At 36.9% G+C, this 20,537-nt stretch overlaps 1 long non-coding RNA gene and 1 other non-coding gene across 6 annotated transcripts in view; one reads left to right on the top strand and one right to left on the bottom strand.

Moving 5' to 3' along the window:
• Positions 1-20,537, top strand: part of LOC132362225 (uncharacterized) — a 745,765-nt gene that overhangs the window by 29,709 nt on the left and 695,519 nt on the right. The gene's annotated exons all lie outside the window — the stretch shown is intronic.
• On the bottom strand, positions 17,264-17,372 carry LOC132364250 (U6 spliceosomal RNA). The gene has a single exon (XR_009502789.1). It is a non-coding gene; the product is annotated as a U6 spliceosomal RNA (small nuclear RNA).

The raw sequence follows: 20,537 nt of genomic DNA, 5'->3' as shown, positions 1-20,537 counted from the left end.
AATCAAATGACCTTAACTAGATAGAATGTATTGATGTCAAATAAAAAACAATTTAAGGTTTTGTTATGAAACTATTCAAACATAGAGATTAATATTTCATACATGCCAAGGATAGTTTTATGCTTAGAAATCTGCATTCATAATTTAGGTGCATATTTAATCACTTTCTGTGATTTGGAATTAAGACCATGATCCTGTCTCACTTAATCATTGCCTCCTAACATAATTTTTGCTAGAATGAGCTGCCATTTAACAGAGGAACTTCTTTAGGATGTTGATGACAGTGGGAGTGCAATAATAGATTTTAACCTAATAGCTTCCTCAAGTCACATTGTATTGTTATTTTATTGAATTTTATTTTCAGAACCAAGATTTTATATGCTGTTCATGATTTTATCTACTGTATTCTATGTTGCAATGGAGTTTTGCTGTTTGGATCATAAGTTAATATGAGTGATTAATCTTACCTATTTTCTTGTTGTCCTTGACTGAGTCTATAATTGTGGGGCAAGATTGGGTACAGATTTAAGATTATTTATCTTTATGTGCTATATTCATTGAGGACTATTCTGCTAGTTAAGTCACTGCTGCTCTCAGGTAGGAGGGTTTGTACACGTATTAATTAATTAATTCATTCATTCATTCATTTAATCTTCAGAACTCACTGAGCACCTACTAGATCCCAAGCCATTCTCAAGTAGAAGATAGGGTAGACATGGTCCCTGCCCTCATGAAGCATATCATTTGTTGGGCGGAGATAAACAATAAACAGTAAATGAATAAATGAGCAAATATGTCACATAGGAATAAATATTACACAGATAGCTATAATAGAGTGGCTGGTGACTACTTTCATTTGGGTAGTCAGAAAAAACCTGTCTGAGGAAATGAAATTTGATGTGTCTTTTGAAGGACAAGAAGCCAACCTTGTGAAGTTCGCATAGTGTAAACCTAAGTTTATATGAAAAGACAAAAATAAACTTTAACTTAAATGTGTACATCTTTGGCCAAGAAGACTGATGACTGTGTGTAGATATGTAACAAAAGTGACATTGGAAAAATAAATCCAGGAGTTAAGTTGCATTGCAGGTGAGTTATTGCAGAGGTGAATGTAAAGTAAGAGTGAACCATGGCATGAATACATTGAAGTTGTAGGAAGAAGAACATGAGACAAACAAGAAAATTAAACAGCAATTCCCTTTTATTTCTCATCTCTCTACTCACTGGGTGCGTGGATGCAAAGGATTAACAAGAGGATAGTTTGGCCAAGTAGCAAGGGCTATTTGTAGGCATAGGAGGGAACTGCTAAAAAATTCAAGTCACTTTCATCCACAGTTAGTAGCATCATTTTTTTCAGAATTTGGCACTATATTCTACATTATAGAAAGTAACTTTAAAAGATCATAATAGGTATATGTATCTAAGAGTTAAATATTCTTTAAACCACAAGAATGGGTAACAATCTAGTTGTATACATCCTGAGTCTTTTCCTTTACAACTGATTTTTTTGGGAGAATGTTAGTGTACTGGTATGAAAATACCAGTTTCTCTTCCAAATTGTGGCTTCTTTATCCTTTGGATAAATCTCAGTGTGGATCCCCAAGGCTTGTCAGGATACACTTTCCATCTCAGAGTTGTGTCTAAGTGGCTCTTTAAAATTGGAGAAAATAAAATCGCATAAACAAATTTGGTCATTAAACGGAATGCCTAAGACTCAAGTAAGAAAATCTATGAGCCAACTGGTTTCTAATTTCTTGTTTGTGGTACATAAACTGAAGTTACAGAAAAATCAGTCAAGTGAAGTTGAGTTTAACACCTCCAGACAGAATCCAGAACACTAATGTGAAGTGTCCAGAAAAAAAATATCTGGCCTTCAGAAATGGAGTGCAGAGTTCATTAATAATTTGAGAACTTGTGGGTTCAATTTAAAATGTCTGTTTATGAGGATTACCTTTAATCTAGCCTACTCCAGAAGAAAGGGGGAAGGGAAAGACATTTCATTATCTTAGGCATAAAAAAATAAATCTTGTAATAATCCATTTTAGAACTCTGTGCTACAGCTAGAGTGATGGATAGTAAAGCATCTTTGTGTGCTTTTGTTGAATAAATCATGTTTTGTTTTTTAAATCACCAATTATTTGCTCAGGAAATGTTTACTTTAATAATCCTTATTGTTCCCCTCATGAAAAAGAAATCTATACAAATACAAATTAGACAATAAATAAAAATAAAATAATACATAGTCTTGCTATCAAGTGACAACTTGTTACTAACATTTAGAGGCTTTAAAACTTTTTTGATACATATATGAATACATGGATATTTATTAAAATGTCATCATACTATGCATACTATATTCTTGTAATCTATCTTTCCATTATCTAATTTCACCATGTAATCTGTTTTTTATTATGAACATATTTTTATGCCATTGATTATACACTGACATCATCATTTTTAATTATTACATTTTATTACATAGATTTACCATGTCCTCTTCTGTTGGTCACTTAAGTAACTTCCAATTTTTGTTATTAGAAACAATATTTTAATGGACCTAATCAGGGGTAAACAGTGCAATAAAAGCACATGTGATGGACACTTACCCAGTCCAGGTCAGTGAAAGTTTCTCAGAAGCTTAAACCTCTAAGCTGACACATAAAAGCTGAGACCTGAGAAGCCCATCTGTAAATAATGAAGAAAGATACGACCTAAGTTTAACATCCTTTTTCTTTATTCTTAATCTTTAATCATTAATTTAGTAGAACATTCTTTAAATGCTTTCTTGTTCTCACTGACCCTCAGAATTCAGAAATAAACCCTCTTACTCTTTTCTTTCTTTTGCTCCCTCTTTTTTTGCCATATTAATAACAATGTAGTTATTTGTATAGATATAATAATTGTCCTCCTTTTTTCATGATATAATTGAACAAATATTATACAACCAAATTGCTTGTATTTTCTGGAGTGCATAGTCTCATTTAATCACATACAATAAGTCCATCATTAATGAATAAGGATTGTACTTCATATGTAGAACCAATGCCTACAAAGCCCTACCAGGAAACTGGTCAGATATCTGTTCTATGGTTTACAAGGTAAACCTTATAGGTGATAAATAAGGTCATTTCCTGGCAGCCCAGGAGCCCTGCAGATTTGGGGGATCTTGAAAACAGAAAAGTCAACCTCCATTCACTCCATCTTTGCTCATTAGAATCTTAACCATCCTTAAGGTCCATTTCCAATGTCATCTTCTCCATAGAGTCTCTAGAAGTGACCATGGATTATAGGAATTAAAAACTATGCCCCTTGAGTTGAGCCCAGTGGTTAGGAGAACCCAAGAATAGTAAAGACCAGAAGATAAAGTAAAGAAACTCACGAAATGAGAATTAAACATTATTATTTAAGCTAGAGACAGGAAAAAAAAGTAGAGATTAAGTAAGGATCCAACATAGGAGATAAATTTCCACATCATAATACAGTGTGGATAGGACCCATGTCCTATCCATGACCCAGAGAAAATACAAAGAAAGAGCTTAGAACTCCTAGATCACACAGAGCAACATACCAGCTGAGCTGATTTTAAAATAGTGTTTCTGCCAACTGTCACTTCAGTCATGAGTCAAATAGAGATGGTGGGCAAAGTTGTATTAATGTTTGTTTATGTTGCCCAGAATTCTAGGAACTGGTTTGTGTAGGTTATAGGAAATTATTTGCATATGAGGTATCACTTTTGTCTGTTGCTTCTATTTTGGGTGAGGTAGGTGGGTGACATTATATTGTGGCACATAAGAATGGCAGCCTGCAAGAAACTGTTCCACAAAAGCTTGGGAGAAATAAATAATAGGTTGGAAAGAAATATTCTCAGGCAGATCAACTGTGGCCATCTGACTCCCAGTGCAGACTGTCTTGAAATTTTTAGCAATATTTTAAGAATAGGATAATGAAATAAATATTTGCCAGAAAAAAGCTGAGAGGTTTGATCAAACTTTGGAAAATTGTTTTTACTTCCTTTGGATGGAGCACTATGATGAAAAGGACCAGGAAAGCTTTCAACAGTTTATTCATGTTCCAAAAGAATGTTAGTGTAACTAGTGTCCAAATTCATCAGGCAAGTATTGCTGTGAGCTTACCAAGTTGGGTTCATTTCATGACATGACAAAGAAAATTATCAACATTATAAATTGTTTATATACTCATGACCATACCTTACCAGTGTATGCAGAAATTACAAGCAAAATATGGACAATTTGCTTATTTTTGTGCTGCCAGCTGGATAGGAGGTGAAAGGATGTTGGAGAGAATTTGAACTACAAGTTGCTATCAAGGAATGTTTGGAGTTAAGGAGATCTGTAAGAACCAACTTGTCAGACCCCTCAGGGATCATGGTATGGTGTTTCCTTACAGATATTAGGAGATAGCACCACAGATTGAACTTAATCATAAGGAAAAGTCAAACTAGATAAGGATAGCTCTTCTTTCTTTAAAGAAGTGAAATATTCAGATTCAAACCAGACTTGTGAGTTGAGTAATTGGAGATTCATTTCCTTTTTCTGATCTGCCCTGAGCCTGGAAAGAGTCATAGATTGCCCATATTTACTAATATTTTGGTGTAAATGAAGGTCCAATTTCAGAGGAAATTCTCAAGTTACAAGAAATATGAAACACACTTTAAGTTTTGGCAGAAATCCTTGGAAGATAAACTTCAAGATTTTTCTAGATAATCACAAATCTGGTATACCTGCGTGCCTCAATATCCAAAGAAACTAATGAAGCTGTAAGTAAACTTTTCTCAACAAGTTAACATATGAACCCTAGTATTCTGGAGATGTGTATATAAATCTTAAAACTAATGAAATATTCAGCTCTGTAACCAAACTGGGCAAACACCTAGCAGAACCTACCAAAATATATCTGAAAGTCACTATTGATGTTGTTAACCTAGATTAAAAATTAGGATGAGCCCTGAAAAAAAGTTCTTTAGGCTTTCTTTATATGCTGACACTGCATTCTCTTTACTTGATCAAAATTGATCAGTTAGTAGCAGTTGGTCAATTAAATATATATATATATTTAATAAATTGGTGAAACTATGTTTGGATTACTTTGGCATGTTTGCCCATTTATTGGGTTATATTTTACCAAGGTTATCAATAAAAGAGTCATGCAGCCCACTCTTGGGGATTTCTGGTCACATGACTTGCAATAGAAAAACATATGGACTAAGGGGCCACCGATCCAGGTAGGAGCCGTTCAGCACAAGACAGTTACTGAGATGTCCCTAAGATGTAAAAAAAGTAAATAAGACTCTTTTGATTATAACAACATAGTCTAATATATTCTGAAAGGGAACAATCACTTGGCCACAGAGGCAGCTTTAAGGATCACTAATCCCTTTTCTTATGGCCCACGTGGTCTCATCTTACTTCTCTGCTTCTCTCTAGGCTGTCTCTTCTGTTCTCATTATTATCTGGCCAATCTCATAAAATTAAAAATTAAAATTTTACAAATATAAAAATGAAAATCTTATAAAACCAAAAATTCAAAAGGGAGCAAGTCTGGTTGCCTTAGTGAAAACACAGGCCACTTTATGGCTCACAGGCTAATCTAAGTTGCATTGACGTTCAGTTAAGTGCCCAGGAATGTCACAAAGAATGACTACTCTTCTGCAATGGACAGCTTAGAGCTATTTCACTGAGCATGTAGTTTATGGGTGTTTGTGCGTGTTTGTGTGTTTGTGAGGTGGTGAACAAGGAAGTTTCCGAGACAGGCATGACACACATGTCTACTATGGGGTAGCAGTCTCAGTAATAAATATTCTTCAGAAGAAAAAGCAAACAGGAAGCTAGAAGCTTTTAATTACTATCTATGAAGTGAGTTAGTAATCATGACTGTAAGAAATCACAAACTCAAATAAGGCCATGCCATGGAGTATGAAAAAATCCATCTTCAGTTGTTTTCATAGAGATGCACATCATATGCATATTAAAATAGATAGGAGTGTTCTTCATTTCCACAAAATAAATGTGATTCTTACTGTTTTCTTAGATTCATTACCATCGCAGTTTTTTTCCCCCAAGTTTGATGGTGACATGGGGACAGAGAAATATTTTACTATAATAAAATAAAAATGCAGGTCAAATTAGATAATAAATGGAACTGACACTTGTTGGTTAAAAAGATGGAGAGAATTGGGGTGAACAGGAAGCTCTAGGCCTTATATAAAGTGATTAGCAGCTACATAGATCCTGATAATTGTTACCACTCAAGAATATGGGCTTCATGTAGTGATATCTTCCAGTGCTTTAAAAGAAGTCAGAAATTTAGAAAGTTTAAAAATTAGAAGATATCTACCTTTTATATGTTGACTTTTTCCTCTTCTCTTCCAATTCTTCAAAGGAACTTCTTCCAGGAATACCTATTTGGGGGCTGCAAACAGTCCAAAGGTCTCTAGTTTGTGACTATGTCTGGCAGAAGATAAGTTAAAAATTTCCCTTTCTTTTTATATTTTTGAGTAGTTTTGTAACTTTCTATCTTTTAAAAAAATTTTATTGCTTATGTAATGATTAAAAAATGGTATTGTTTGGAGGATGGAAAGGGAGTTAGATGCAAGGAAACCTCCACCCTACTCAATAGACAGATTTTTGAGTAAATATTTCCCACATAATAAAGTAAATGTTGAGAACTTTTTTTTTCTCGGCTGCGTTGGGTCTTCTTTGCTGCGCTCGGGCTTTCTCTAGCTGGGGCAAGCGGGGGCTACTCTTCGTTGCGGTGCGTGGGGCTTCTCATTGCGGTGGCTTCTCCTGTTGCGGAGCATGGGCTCTAGGCATGCGGGCTTCAGTAGTTGCAACACACAGGCTCAGCAGTTGCAGCCCGCGGGCGCTAGAATGCGTGGGCTTCAGTAGTTGTGGTGCGTGGGCTCTAGGGCGTGTAGGCTTCAGCAGTTGCAGCATGCGGGCTCAGTAGTTGCGGACCGTGGGCCCTAGAGCACAGGCTCAGTAGTTGTGGTGCATGGGCTTAGTTGCTCCGCAGCGTGTGGGATCTTCCCAGACCACGGACTGAAACTGTGTCCCCTGTATTGGCGGGCGGATTCTTAACCACTGCACCACCAGGGAAGTCCAAGAACTTTTAAAGAGTGGATTGAAATCTTGAGAATTGAAATAAGGGAAAAAGAGGTAAACAGAAAGTATTTGTCAAGTATATATTTTTTTCACTAACTATGTGACTTTGGACAAGTCATTTCTCTTGGGTGTAAGTTGCTGAATCTGTGGAAATAAGGGGCAGAGTAAGGTCAGAAATTCTGAAACTTGTTTGACATTAGAACCTGCAATTGGAATTCTGTTTCCAGATATACATTTTTAGTTGAGTACCATGTATATGTGATCTTTAATTTTCAGATGAACTAGGAGAAATTGTACTAGTAGAAAATATGGTTAAATAGAGGCAAAATATAATCAACCACTTCCGTGCATACATGATAAATCAAGTTGTTGCAATAAATATTTCTGGGTTTTTCTATTTTCATCTGTTTGCTTCTAGCTTATTGATTTTTGATGTCTGTTTGTACTTGTTAGTTGTTAAGTGATTGCAGTGCCAACATCTTAAGAGAAATTTATGAAAGAAAAAATTTAACTGAGAAAAATTTTTCTATTAACTTTCTGTTTCTGCAAATTAGAAAAAATACTGCATTATTCAATTTTATAGTGGGAAATCTTGGCTTAGCCATTGTGGGAACATAGTTTAGGACCACTGGAGTAGGTTCCCTAAGGCCCCTTCCAGCTGTAACATTCCATGCATCTCTCTTTTTCAAGTGTGGTCAAGCAAGATCCATGAACTTGTAGTTGCAGAGAAATTCTCTTAAAAAAGAAATATAGCTGTGGGTCACTTTCTGTTAATTGAAATGGAAAAAAACAGACATTTGAGGACAAGTAAAACAGTTTAAATGAATGAACATTTTTTTCCCAGCAATAAACTTTAAGCATTTATCAAACTTCTGTTTAATCACATCTCCATCCAGAAAGCTTCATTAATTCATTATATTCATTTATTTCAGTGGCTACTCTTGGTTAGGAAATCTCTATGTGCTGGGGATACAGCAATGAACAAAACAGAAGAAAATTCCCATCATGATGAAGCTATATTAATGGAGAGAAATATAAAATAAATAAAACACAAAAAATAGTATGTTAGATTGTGATAAGTTTTATGGAGAAAAATAAAGCAGGAATAGAGGGGGAAGTGTGTGATAGGGGTTGTGGGAGGTGAATTTAAGATAGGGTAATCAGACAAGGCTTCACTGCGAAGATGCCTTTTGAGCAAAGATGGGAAGAAGGTCTATGTTTTAATCCAAGGTAAGAGAATTATAGTAGAAGGGCCCTGAGGAAGGAGCATCCCTAGGATGTTCAGGAAACCAGTCTGTTTGGAGTAGATTGACCGAGGCTGAGATTGGTAGAAGATGGGATCAAGTCATGTAGGGACTTGCAGGTTATTTAGAGAATTTGGCTTTTATACAGAGATGGAAGCCAATGGAGGATTTTGGGTAGAGGGTGGCATTATCTGACTTATTTTAAAGAATCACTCTGTATGCTTTTCTGAGATAAGACTGTAATGGAGTGTGGAAGCAAAATGAGTAGTGAGAAGGCAATTGCAATAATCCTTTATTGTGAGATGATAGTGGCTCAGACAAACATGAAGGTGATGGGAGGTGGTTAGAGTCTGGATGTATTTTAAAGATAAGCCAGTGGCATTTGCTGAAGAGATCAGATGTGTGGTGTGAGAGAAAGAGAGGAGTCAGATAGGACTCCAAAGTCACCGCATCACCAAAGGCAAGCACTTCCTCACTTGCAAATATTCCTATACCAATCCCAACAGCTTGCTGAACCTGTGATTATAATTTACTCCTTGGAGTTCATTGTCAATTGCTCATTTTCTTCCTTCCCTTTTAGAGGACACAAAGATCATTAGAGCAAGGACTGAGAGCCACATCCAGATGACCTACAGCCTGTTATCTCATAAGGAGTCTACTGACTAGAATGAGCCCACCATCCCCATTTGGTCCATAAAATTATCTCTGCTTTGTACTCTCCTTGAATGGGATTCCCCATCTGGTCTACTGAGCTCATTCACTAGTATTTCTACCAGCTGGTGTGCTCTATACTCCTGAGTCAAATGCTTAGTATAGTTATCACCTGAGTCATTGCTTCTAGCTATTAAGATAGGATCTTATCAAGAGTAAGTCTACAAACACCCAGGGCATGGATGATGGTGGGAAACTGGCTCTGTGAGGAAGAGACAGGTAAAACTCTAGGTGTTTCACAAATGTTAGGTATTTATTGTTTTTATTACTAATTACTATTATTATTATAGAGATTTATTCAAAGAGTAGTATATTCCTGTTCTGTAGAGATGCACTGTTCATTATAATAGCCACTAGTGACATGAAGTTATGTAAATTTAAAGTTAATTAAAATTAAATAAAATAAAAATTCAGTTCCTCAGACTCAGCTATGTTTTAATTACTCAATAGCCACGTGTGGCTAGTGGCTACTGTATTGAACACCACAGAATGGGGAATATGTACATTATTGCAGACAGTTCTATTGGAGAGTACAGCTCTAGAGAATGTCTCCTATCTTATTACTAATTCCAGAGGAGAGGAAGTGAGAAGTTGGAGGTCATTATACCATTCAGATGACCTAGGTTTCACCCTAGGTGAATTGTCCTTCTTAACTGACTTGGAAATATATGGGGATTTCTTGTACTAATGACCATACCCTAGGTCTCTAAGGGCTTTCTGATTACCTTAATTCCTTAATGCATCTTTTAAAGACAATGAGTACGATTACAATATTGTGTACTTACGTGCACACTAGAAATCAAGACCCTCTCACCACGGTCCCATGAGGTTCACATGTCTTTGGCTTGGTACAACTCTTAGAATTTTTCAAATGGTCTTTGCCTGAACTTAAAAAAAAAAAAAATGTACATTTTAAAGGAAACAAATCCCACATGTTTTGGTTTATTTATGCTTGTTCATCCAGCTTTTGATTTGAAGAAGTCTTGCGGTATCTGAAAATTCTTTGGGGATTTTCAAATGAGGGTTTATATTAATTATCCCCTCCAAAATAGGAAGTTAGTTTTGGTCATGGGTAAATGATAACAAAACCCCGCATGTTTTAGTTAGCCTTCAAACCTCAGATTTTTCGGTTTGGAGAGGATATCAAACTTGGCAAGGGGTATTCTTTCATTCATGGAACTTAGTCCATTAATTAATTCTTTTCAAAAGAGAAAGGACAGTGTTGAAAGATTTACAGTAAAACATTTAATTGTGAATTTTATGCTAACTAGGGACCACATATACTGTTGAGACTCTTTACAAAGGAATAACTGTAGCTGGCCAAGCCTGCCACCAGTTGTCCTTTTGGAGATGCTGCAGTGAACTGGCAAAACTACAAGCTCATGCCAACTCACTTTAGGATAACATCTGAAGCCTTCCAGAACTTTGTGGAGGAGTGCAGCTAGATAGTCATTGCTAGCGTAGTGTATCCCAGGACTCTACTATTCTGGTCACCATTGATAGGCCTACACTGGCCCAAAAGTTGGCCAATAATCCAGGCATATACATTCACCCCTTGTATTAGATGTTATTTGGCCAAGAATACCAGATCCAAAAAATAATAATAAAAATAAGTGATACCATGCATTGTGATCTTGCCTTATACCAAGTACTGTGCAAAAATTTAACAAAGTTTTGCCTAATGTGTATAACAACTCTTCATGGTAGATAGTAATATACTCATTTTTTAGTTGCATAAACTGAAGCTCGGTTTATGAGAAATAATACACAGAAGCAGGATCACATGGAATTTTCTGATTTTGATGCCACATCTCTTTTTTAATAGATTATAATGTTCCCCAATTTTTCCTTGATTTTGAATTTAAAACCCATACAAAATGTTATTTGGATTATAGTAAAGGAGACTTAGAAACGGGCAAGGTGTATCTGAGTCATCATAATGGAAGAGCAAATAGAACCTGCTGCAAAAGTGGACAAGCTGACAGGGTATCTGGAAGAGTTATAGTAATCCCTGAGGCCTGATTATAAATAAGTAGCTGTGTCCTTGATACATCTTCCAATGTCTGGCCATAGGCTGTTGCAAGTACTTGCTGTTACTTATCCCCATATCCCCTTTTAATAAATCCATTCACTGGCAAACAGTGCTGCTGTGCCTTTAATACTGAAATCTCCTACCTGTTTAATGAACATTCTTCATTATGCCATTGGGAGTGCTAACTTAAATGCTGAAAGTATAATTGTCTAATATACTATCTGATCTATAATAAGCTCTCAACAGACTTTAGGATAATGTTGGTTCTCTTCTATTCCCTTCTTTGTGTTTATTTATACTTAAAAATAAGTTGGAATTTCCAGACTTGCATTCTAGTCCAGTACACCGTGTTAGTTTCTTCCTTTAATTATAAATTCCATTTTATAACAATTGCAAATTCCAAAGAGTGCATTTCAGGGAAGTTATTACAGTTCATTTGAGGATAAAACCATTGGCATTTTCCCTCATGTCACCATTTGTAGCATGCTACAGCTTCTCAAAATACATTGCCTTGTCAAGCCTTCTTACTTAATTAAATCTTCCAGTAAATTTCTTGAAACCAAATAGCAGCTATTGAGGTGGTAATAATTATTTTATATTCAGTAGAGTCTTGGACATGAATACTGAAATAATCAACATCCATTGATAATGCAAAATAAGGACAATGAGTTTGATGGAGAAGTGTCCTCTTTCTTTTTTCATAACGAACCCTCAGCTTTGTTTATCATCTCCTATCTTCTGGGGCTCAAGGAGGAACAGATCTACTACTGTCCTGTCCAACCTGAGGCCTGAGCCTTAGAGGCATTTAGCCCAACCAGAATCCAGAACTTGGACCAAATTCATTCCTAAATATTATTCTTGTAGCAGGGTCCTCATTGCATACCTTAGACCTGGGAAAGCAGGGGCCCTGTGCCTTAGGGAGCCCATGCATTTGTCAAAATGTTCTAAGTCTCCTGGCAGTGCCTGGGACCAGCTGGATCCAGCAGTGCCATCAGGGAGGGGTTCCCTGAGCCTGGCTAGGGACCTGCTGTGCTCTTCTCTCCTCTGTAGCACTCTGTATGACCCTCTACCACAGCATGGGCAGGGACAGAATGTCACTCTGGAATCACGGGGTAGACTCCAGTAAGGGAAATAAAGGGACAGGAGATGTGAGGGTCTGGGGATAGGAAAGCTGTAGAAAGACCCATTTTGGCCTGACTCCACTGAGAAAATGGGCTTTCAGGTGAATGGTAGGGAACAATTTTTCTTAGTGCAGTGGCAGATGTTGGTCCTGTCCTGACCTAGTGTTCCGAGGCTGTCAGGGGCACTGACAGACGGCTTTAAAAAAAAGCCAAGAGCTCATCCCAAGGAGCTGTGAACTTTGGGCCTGGAGGGGAATTCCTATCTCCTGAAAAACCTCTATAAAATATTCCACTCTAGCACTTATAGTAACAGTCTTTGCAAAGAATCCAGTATCAATCACAGCACTCCAGGGCCAAGTTCCAGGGATATATTCACCCGGTGAAGACAGAAATTCACTCCCTTGAAGGTTGTTATCTTCTGACAAAAACATTTACTCATCACCCTGCAGGTAACCCAGTGTTTTGTTGAGGACAATCCAACCACCCCTGTGCCCTTAGGAAACCTCACACCCACCTTGAGAAATCTTGCTGATGGGTGATAACGGTCCATCTCAGCTAAATCTCTTCTGGGTCATGATTGAATTTCTATTTTTTTCTTTTAGTAATTATACTTACAATTTAAGGATGCTTATTTAAATGTAAAACTATCTAAAAACTTTATTTATTTATTTATTTTTTTAAAACATCTTTATTGAAGTATAATTGCCTTACAATGGTGTGTTAGCTTCTGCTTTATAACAAAGTTAATCAGTGATACATATACAATATGTTCCCATATCTCTTCCCTCTTGCATCTCCCTCCCTCCCACCCTCCCCATCCCACCCCTCTAGGTGGTCACAAAGCACCGAGCTGATCTCCCTGTGCTATGCGGCTGCTTCCCACTAGCTAGCTATTTTACATTTGGTAGTGTATATATGTCCATGACACTCTCTCACCCTGTCACATCTCACCCCACCTGCTCCCCATATCCTCAAGTCCATTCTCTAGTAGGTCTGTGTCTTTATTCCCGTCTTGCCACTAGGCTCTTCATGGCCTTTTTTTTTTTTTTTTTTTCCTTAGATTCCGTATATATGTGTTAGTATACTGTATTTGTTTTTCTCTTTCTGACTTACTTCACTCTGTATGACAGACTCTAACTCCATCCACCTCATTACAAATACCTCCATTTCATTTCTTTTTATGGCTGAGTAATATTCCATTGTATATATGTGCCACATCTTCTTTATCCATTCATCTGTCGATGGACATTTAGGTTGCTTCCATGTCCTGGCTATTGTAAATAGAGCTGCAATGAACATTTTGGTACATGACTCTTTTTGAACTATGGTTTTCTCAGGGTATATGCCCAGTAGTGGGATTGCTGGATCGTATGGTAGTTCTATTTGTAGTTTTTTAAGGAACCTCCATACTGTTCTCCATAGTGGCTGTATCAATTTACATTCCCACCAACAGTGCAAGAGAGTTCCCTTTCCTCCACACCCTCTCCAGCATTTATTGTTTCTAGATTTTTTGATGATGGCCATTCTGACTGGTGTGAGGTGATATCTCATTGTCGTTTTGATTTGCATTTCTCTAATGATTAGTGATGTTGAGCATCCTTTCATGTGTTTGTTGGCAATCTGTATATCTTCTTTGGAGAAATGTCTATTTAGGTCTTCTGCCCATTTTTGGATTGGGTTGTTTGTTTTTTTGATATTGAGCTGCATGAGCTGCTTGTAAATTTTGGAGATTAATCCTTTGTCAATTGCTTCGTTTGCAAATATTTTCTCCCAGTCTGAGGGTTGTCTTTTCATCTTGTTTATGGTTTCCTTTGCTGTCCAAAAGCTTTTAAGTTTCATTAGGTCCCATTTGTTTATTTTTGTTTTTATTTCCATTTCTCTAGGAGGTGGGTCAAAAATGATCTTGCTGTGATATGTGTCAAAGAGTATTCTGCTTATGTTTTCCTCTAAGAGTTTTATAGTGTCTGGCCTTACATTTAGGTCTTTAATCCATTTTGAGTTTATTTTTGTATATGGTGTTAGGGAGTGTTCTAATTTCATTCTTTTACATGTAGCTGTTCAGTTTTCCCAGCACCACTTATTGAAGAGGCTGTCTTTTCTCCATTGTATATTCTTGCCTCGAAAGGACTACTTTTAATGAGCTCTGGCCCAGCACTGCTATATTATTTGTCACAACTGCAAAACTCAGAAAATTGTGACTTCAGCCTCTACTCACCACTCTTTGTTTCTGTTCTATTTCTCATCCACATAGATATTTATCTTATATCTGAGTCCAGTTGTGGTGTTTGTGTGCATGTGTGTGTGTGTTTAACATTTTACCCATCATTGCTCTGTGTTGGAAAGATTTTGAAGCATAATTTCTCAGCATCATGTTAGCCTGAAAGCCTCCTTCTTTTTTCAAGCTTCTTGAAAAAGCAGTCCATTTTCAGCATCTCTATTCCTTCCTCACCAATTAAGTCCTTCACTTGTAATCAGGTATCTGCTCCCACAACATCAATGAAATTGCTCTTGCCAAAGCCACAGAAGACACCCAGTATTTCTCCATATTATCTGTTTAATTGTTGTCAGAAATTTCCCTTGCTTTCCTGCTTATTCTTATAATAAACTCTCCTATATAACCCAAGGGAACTTCTGTTCTTTGCAACCTAAATATCCTAATGAACATAGAACTGTAAAAACTGGTCTTCCTAAGATTTAAAAGAAAGTCCAGTCATGTTTCTCACTTGCCTAAAATGCTTCAGTGACCCCTGTCTCTGAGATAAAGCTAAAATTGCTCAGCACGACGTCTCATGTTCTGCACACTCCATCTTCTTTTGCCCTCTATCACATGTTCCTCTAAATCCCGTCTCCGATTTTATACCCCAGCATCAAGCACACGTGCCTTCAGCTCTTTGCACACAGTGCTGTACCCCTTGCCTGCAATGTCCTTCTCTTTTTGCCTAGTTCTCCTGGCAAACTCCTAATCTAATTCCAACAGCCAGGTAAAGAATCCTAATGTATTCCTTTATGAATACTTTCCCTACATATATTCAACAATATTTAAGAGATACTAATTTATAGTATCAACACATTATCTATGTGTTGAGAATTTAAAGTGGGCAGGAACAGACATGCCCCATGCCCAAATATTTAAAAGTTAACATATTAATGGAGGAGAGAGGGATTAATCAAATGCTCACTGGATAAATGGAAAATTGCATTCGTGATAGAACTTCTATCAAAGGTAAAGTTGTGGTACTATCTGAGCCTGTAATTAGGAAATTTGACGTTGAGGAGGAGATTTCCTTGACATTTCTACAGAATTAAACACTCCTTTCTCTGATATTGTGTTCATGATTCTGTTGTTAAAATTATCAAAATGATTTTAACTTTATTTGTTTATATGTCTGTCTTCACCCCTAAACTGTGAGGTGCTTACTCATTTCTGTTTCTCTGTCTTAATCAGATTATCTGGCAGATAGTAGGAATATATTAAATATGAAAAATGAGGAACTATTTTCTGATTGAGTTAAAGTGTAACTTTAGTCATGGATTATAGGGAAATTTATAGAGAAATCACTTTTTATTCTTATTATTTACTTTCTCAAGAACAAGACATTCAGTGTTTAGTTGCTTTGCAGAAAACAGTACCATTCTCTAATAATTATAAGCTTTTTAGCATTCTTTCTTATAGGTCACAGACTATTCTAGCAGTTACTTGCTAGCTTTGAGGTTGGAAAATGAGGGAAAAGCATTCACTAGTCTAATTATGAATTATTTCAAAGGTCAGAGCATAAGAGCACAAACTACACTAGTGCCTTTCAGAGAATGGAAAGGAATGAACATCTATTTGATGAAATAAATATTATAATGAGGAGAGCAAAAATAGCCGAACAACTATATCAAACATTTCTGGAACAAACAAGAATGATGAGGAAGTGTTAAATAAGTCTTCTATGATTTTCTGATCCTGTATATTTTAAAATATTGTAACACATAAAACTGATCAGAGAATGGATTCTCCATTGATATTAATTCACTTCTTCACACTGAAATTAAGTACACTGAGCAGAGTCCATACAGAGCCAAGACTGTTCCCATACGGTCTAACTCCCCCACCGCCACTTTTCGAAAACTAGGTTAAAGATAGAAGTTGTACTCTGGGTTTTGACTCATGCTCCCTTCCTAGCGATCTTCTATTGAATGCTTCTTTAGGCAGCTGCTTCACTGGCTGTAAAATCCAGTGCTGGGACCTGTGGCAACCACAGACAGGTTAACAGTTTGCATGGCCTACATTTACATGTCTGGGTATGTCTGGCCTCAAGATGTCCCAAGAGTTTTCTCTGACGCTTTATTATTCTCTGACTTTGTTTTTACCTGGACACCTTAAGATCTTGATAAACTCCCAAAGAGGTTAATTATTGTTATTTTCTGTTTTGGTTATAGCCATCCTAGTGGGTGTAAAGTAGTATCTCATTGCAGTTTTTTTTTTTTTTTTAAGTATTTGTTTATTTTTTTATTCATGGCTGTGTTGGGTCTTCGTTTCCGTGCGAGGGCTCTCTCTCTAGTTGTGGCAAGCAGGGGCCACTCTTCATCGCGGTGTGCGGGCCTCTCACTATCGCGGCCTCTCTTGCTGTGGAGCACAGGCTCCAGACGCGCAGGCTCAGTAGTTGTGGCTCACGGGCCCAGCTGCTCTGCGGCACGTGGGATCTTCCCAGACCAGGGCTCGAACCTGTGTCCCCTGCATTGGCAGGCAGATTCTCAACCACTGCGCCACCAGGGAAGCCCTCATTGCAGTTTTGATTTGCAAGTTCCTAATGACTAATGATGGTAACATATTGTGCTTATTGGTCACTTGTATATCTTCTTTGGAGAAATGTCTATTTAAATCTTTTGCCCATTTTTATATTGGGTTATTTGTCATTTTACTGTTGAGTTGTGAGAATTCTTTATATATTCTGGATATTAGACCCTTATCATATATATTACTTTCAATTATTTTCTCCCATTCTGTGAGTTGTCTTTTCACTTTCTTTTTTTTTTTTATTTTAAAACAAAAATATGGAACGCTTCACGAATTTGCGTGTCATCCTTGCGCAGGGGCCATGCTAATCTTCTCTGTATCGTTCCAATTTTTTAGTATATGTGCTGCCGAAGCGAGCACTCTTTTCACTTTCTTGATAGTGTCTTTTGAGGCACAAAAATTTGTAATTTTGATGAAGACTGATTTATCCATTTTCATTTGGTTGTTGGGTTTTTGGTGTCATGTCTAAGAAACTGCTAATCCAAGGTCACATATTGGACCTTGCCTTTCCACATTAATTTTAGGATCAGCTTGCTCGTTTCTGCAAGAAAAGCAGTTGGAATTTTGATATAGATTTATTGAATTTATAGATCAATTTGGGAAGTACTGCCATCTTAGAAACATAAAGTCTTCAACATGGGCTGTCTTTCCATTTTTTAGATCTTCTTCCATTACTTTCAACAATGTTTTATAGTTTCTATTTCTATAATTCCTCTTTACCTTTGTCCATATGGCCAACTTTGGAACCTGCTGCTGCTTGTTTTGGGAATGTAATAATTATTCATTCATTGGAGTAATCAGTCTTCGGGTCTAGAAGTAGTGTTGGAAGAAGTGCAGGCATTGAGGGGCTGAGCAGAGAAATGGTGAAAGGAAAAGGAAATTTCAGATAAAAACCAACAGATAGGAAAAGGAATTCTACTTATGATTGAAATGACTGAAGTAGTTAATGAATAAATAATTCATGACAACATCAACTCCTTGAAATTAACTTTTTCTTGAACCAACAACTATGTCTTTTACAAAATCACTCTTGAGAATTAAATTCAATGATAATACTGCTATTGCTCAGATAATTTATTGAACCTCTTGTTTCAGAATTGCATTCAAGGAATGCTCTCATGGTGGTGGTATTTTCTGAAGATCATTACTACTTTATTAAAAGAAGTGAATGTAATTATAATATAATAATGTTACTTTCTTAATGGAAGTTGAAAATTACAGTGATAGTATATTGAGATATTAACTTGTGTTTAGTTCTAAGGATATTTTTTCCTCCCCAATTCCCAGGGAGTAGATAGGCTTTTTTGCTCTTTCATCTTAGGGGAGCTTTCATCAAGAAGAGACATTTGGTCTATTAGTTTTGGTTCTCAAGTATGCATACCATCTTCTGGGCTGGCTCCGGCCTAACAGTCACAATCAGATACATCTGTTTAACCAGCCATCCACCCTTCTGTGTAGTCTGCCTCTTTGCAAGGTAGATTTGGGGAGGTATAATGAAATGTACAAAGGCTATACTTAGAATCAAAGTAGTAGGGAGAAAAAAAGATTATTATTCTAGAAAACCTAGACTAGAAAAAACTATAGATTGAATTGTGTCCCCCAAAATTCATATGTTGGAGTCCTAACCCCAGTACCTCAGAATGTGACCTTATTTGGAAATAAGGCTGTTGCAGATATAATTAATATCAGGTCATACTGGAGTATAGTGGGCCCCTAATTTAATATGACTGGTATCCTTATAAAAAGGGTAAATTTGGACACAGACACTCACATAGTGAGTATAGAAAGAATGCCATGTGAATATGAAGGCAGAGATTAGGGTGATGCATCTACAAACCAAGGAACCACCAGAAGCCAGGGGAGAGGCCTAGAAGAGTCTTTCTCACTGTCCTCAGAAAGAACCAGCCCTGCCAAGACCTTGATCTCAGACTTCAAGCCTCCAAAACTGGGACAATAAATTTCTGTTGTTTAAGCCACCAATTTGTGACAGTTTGTTATGGCAACCCTAGCAAACTAATACATGATCTTAAACATAAAATTTGTTTTTCTACTTAGACGACCTCTCTTCTTTTTCAAAATTATATTTTGAACTTGATTGGAACTTGATTGGAATTATATTTTGAACTTGTCGTGTATGACATAGCCTTTTACACATTTTCTTAACCATCCAAGTTGAATGATGAATACTATTTTTCCATATTTTAAAATACCAACCTGGATGGCATATATGGGATATGGAATTGCCCTCTCAGTTCATAAGCTCCACCCCCTTCATACACAAAGTGCTTACCAAGCAAATGAAATTCACAAATATACCACCTTGAACTTATTTTACTCATCTCCCTTTATTAGTGGTTTGACCTTGACTTCACCCTGGTTTTGATTCCTTAGAAATGGGAGAAAATTTGGCGTGGCTCCCAATTATATTTGGCCTTTTGCAAGTTGTCTTCCTTAGAACTTCCTTCCTCTCTTCCCTCCCACCCACTCCAGTTAATTCAACAGTGGTTTATTAACTACCATTGCTGCAATCTCTGTACATTTTTTTCAACAACTACTTCTAAGGGATCCATGTTAAGCAGGCACTGTGCTAGGCACTGGAAATATAGCAGTTCACAAGACACAAAATGGTCCTTGGAAAGAACCCTCGGGCACTGTGTTGAGGTTTACAAAAGAATCACAGTATAACATTTTGTGGCCTAAATTTTTGTGCTATCTTCTTTTTACTGTAAATAATTATAGTGGCTTTAATGATGCACCAATTCAGACATGATTATGTATCTCCTATATACATACCAAGGAGATCACAACATCCTGGGTATGTAAAATTATGGAATCAAGGTTTCTTCCAGGCTAATAATCATAATATCCCAGCAACCCAAAGGACCTTCTCTTATTAAAAAAAATTTTTATCCAAGTAATACATGCAGAGAATATAAGAAATCATAGAAAACTAAGTTTTCTTGTTGAAAACTGTCCCTTTTCCTACCCTACTCTAGCCCATGCTCCAGAGGCAACAACTTTCAACTCTTAGAACTTTTTTCCCCCTGCTGCTTCTTCCATATTTATAAATAATATTCCTGATATTTCTTGATATATCCACTTTAGATATAATTTATTGAGTTCCTGTTGTCATAGTTAAAAATTTCATCCTTCCCAGCACCCCCTTGTCATCACCACATTCCAACATCCCTTCTCATCAGCCTGCCCTTAGAGTTCTGCAGCACATTTTGGTTAAACAGGCATGCCAACATTGTTATGGTTATGTAAATAATAACCATGGCTATTCTAAGTTTCTTTCTCAGACAACTTTTGGCTTCTCCTATGATTAATAATTGCCTGTTTGAAAGATACCTCTGTTTAGTGTGTAGACTTTGAATAATCCCCCTGTTTTCAACCTGGTGTCTCCCCCAAAGCCTTGCCTGCCCTGATGCTTGGTGGCCCTACCTCAGAGCCCCTCAAGGTTTCTGCTGAGTGAAATGACTCACTTTGGGGGGGCTTCTCCCATGCAGATACTTAAGTTGTCAC

Source organism: Balaenoptera ricei, chromosome 3 (genome assembly GCF_028023285.1).
Source record: "Balaenoptera ricei isolate mBalRic1 chromosome 3, mBalRic1.hap2, whole genome shotgun sequence".
Taxonomy (NCBI): Eukaryota; Metazoa; Chordata; class Mammalia; order Artiodactyla; family Balaenopteridae; genus Balaenoptera; species Balaenoptera ricei.
Note: the sequence above shows the minus strand (reverse complement) of the source record. Positions and strands in the feature narration are given on the sequence as shown.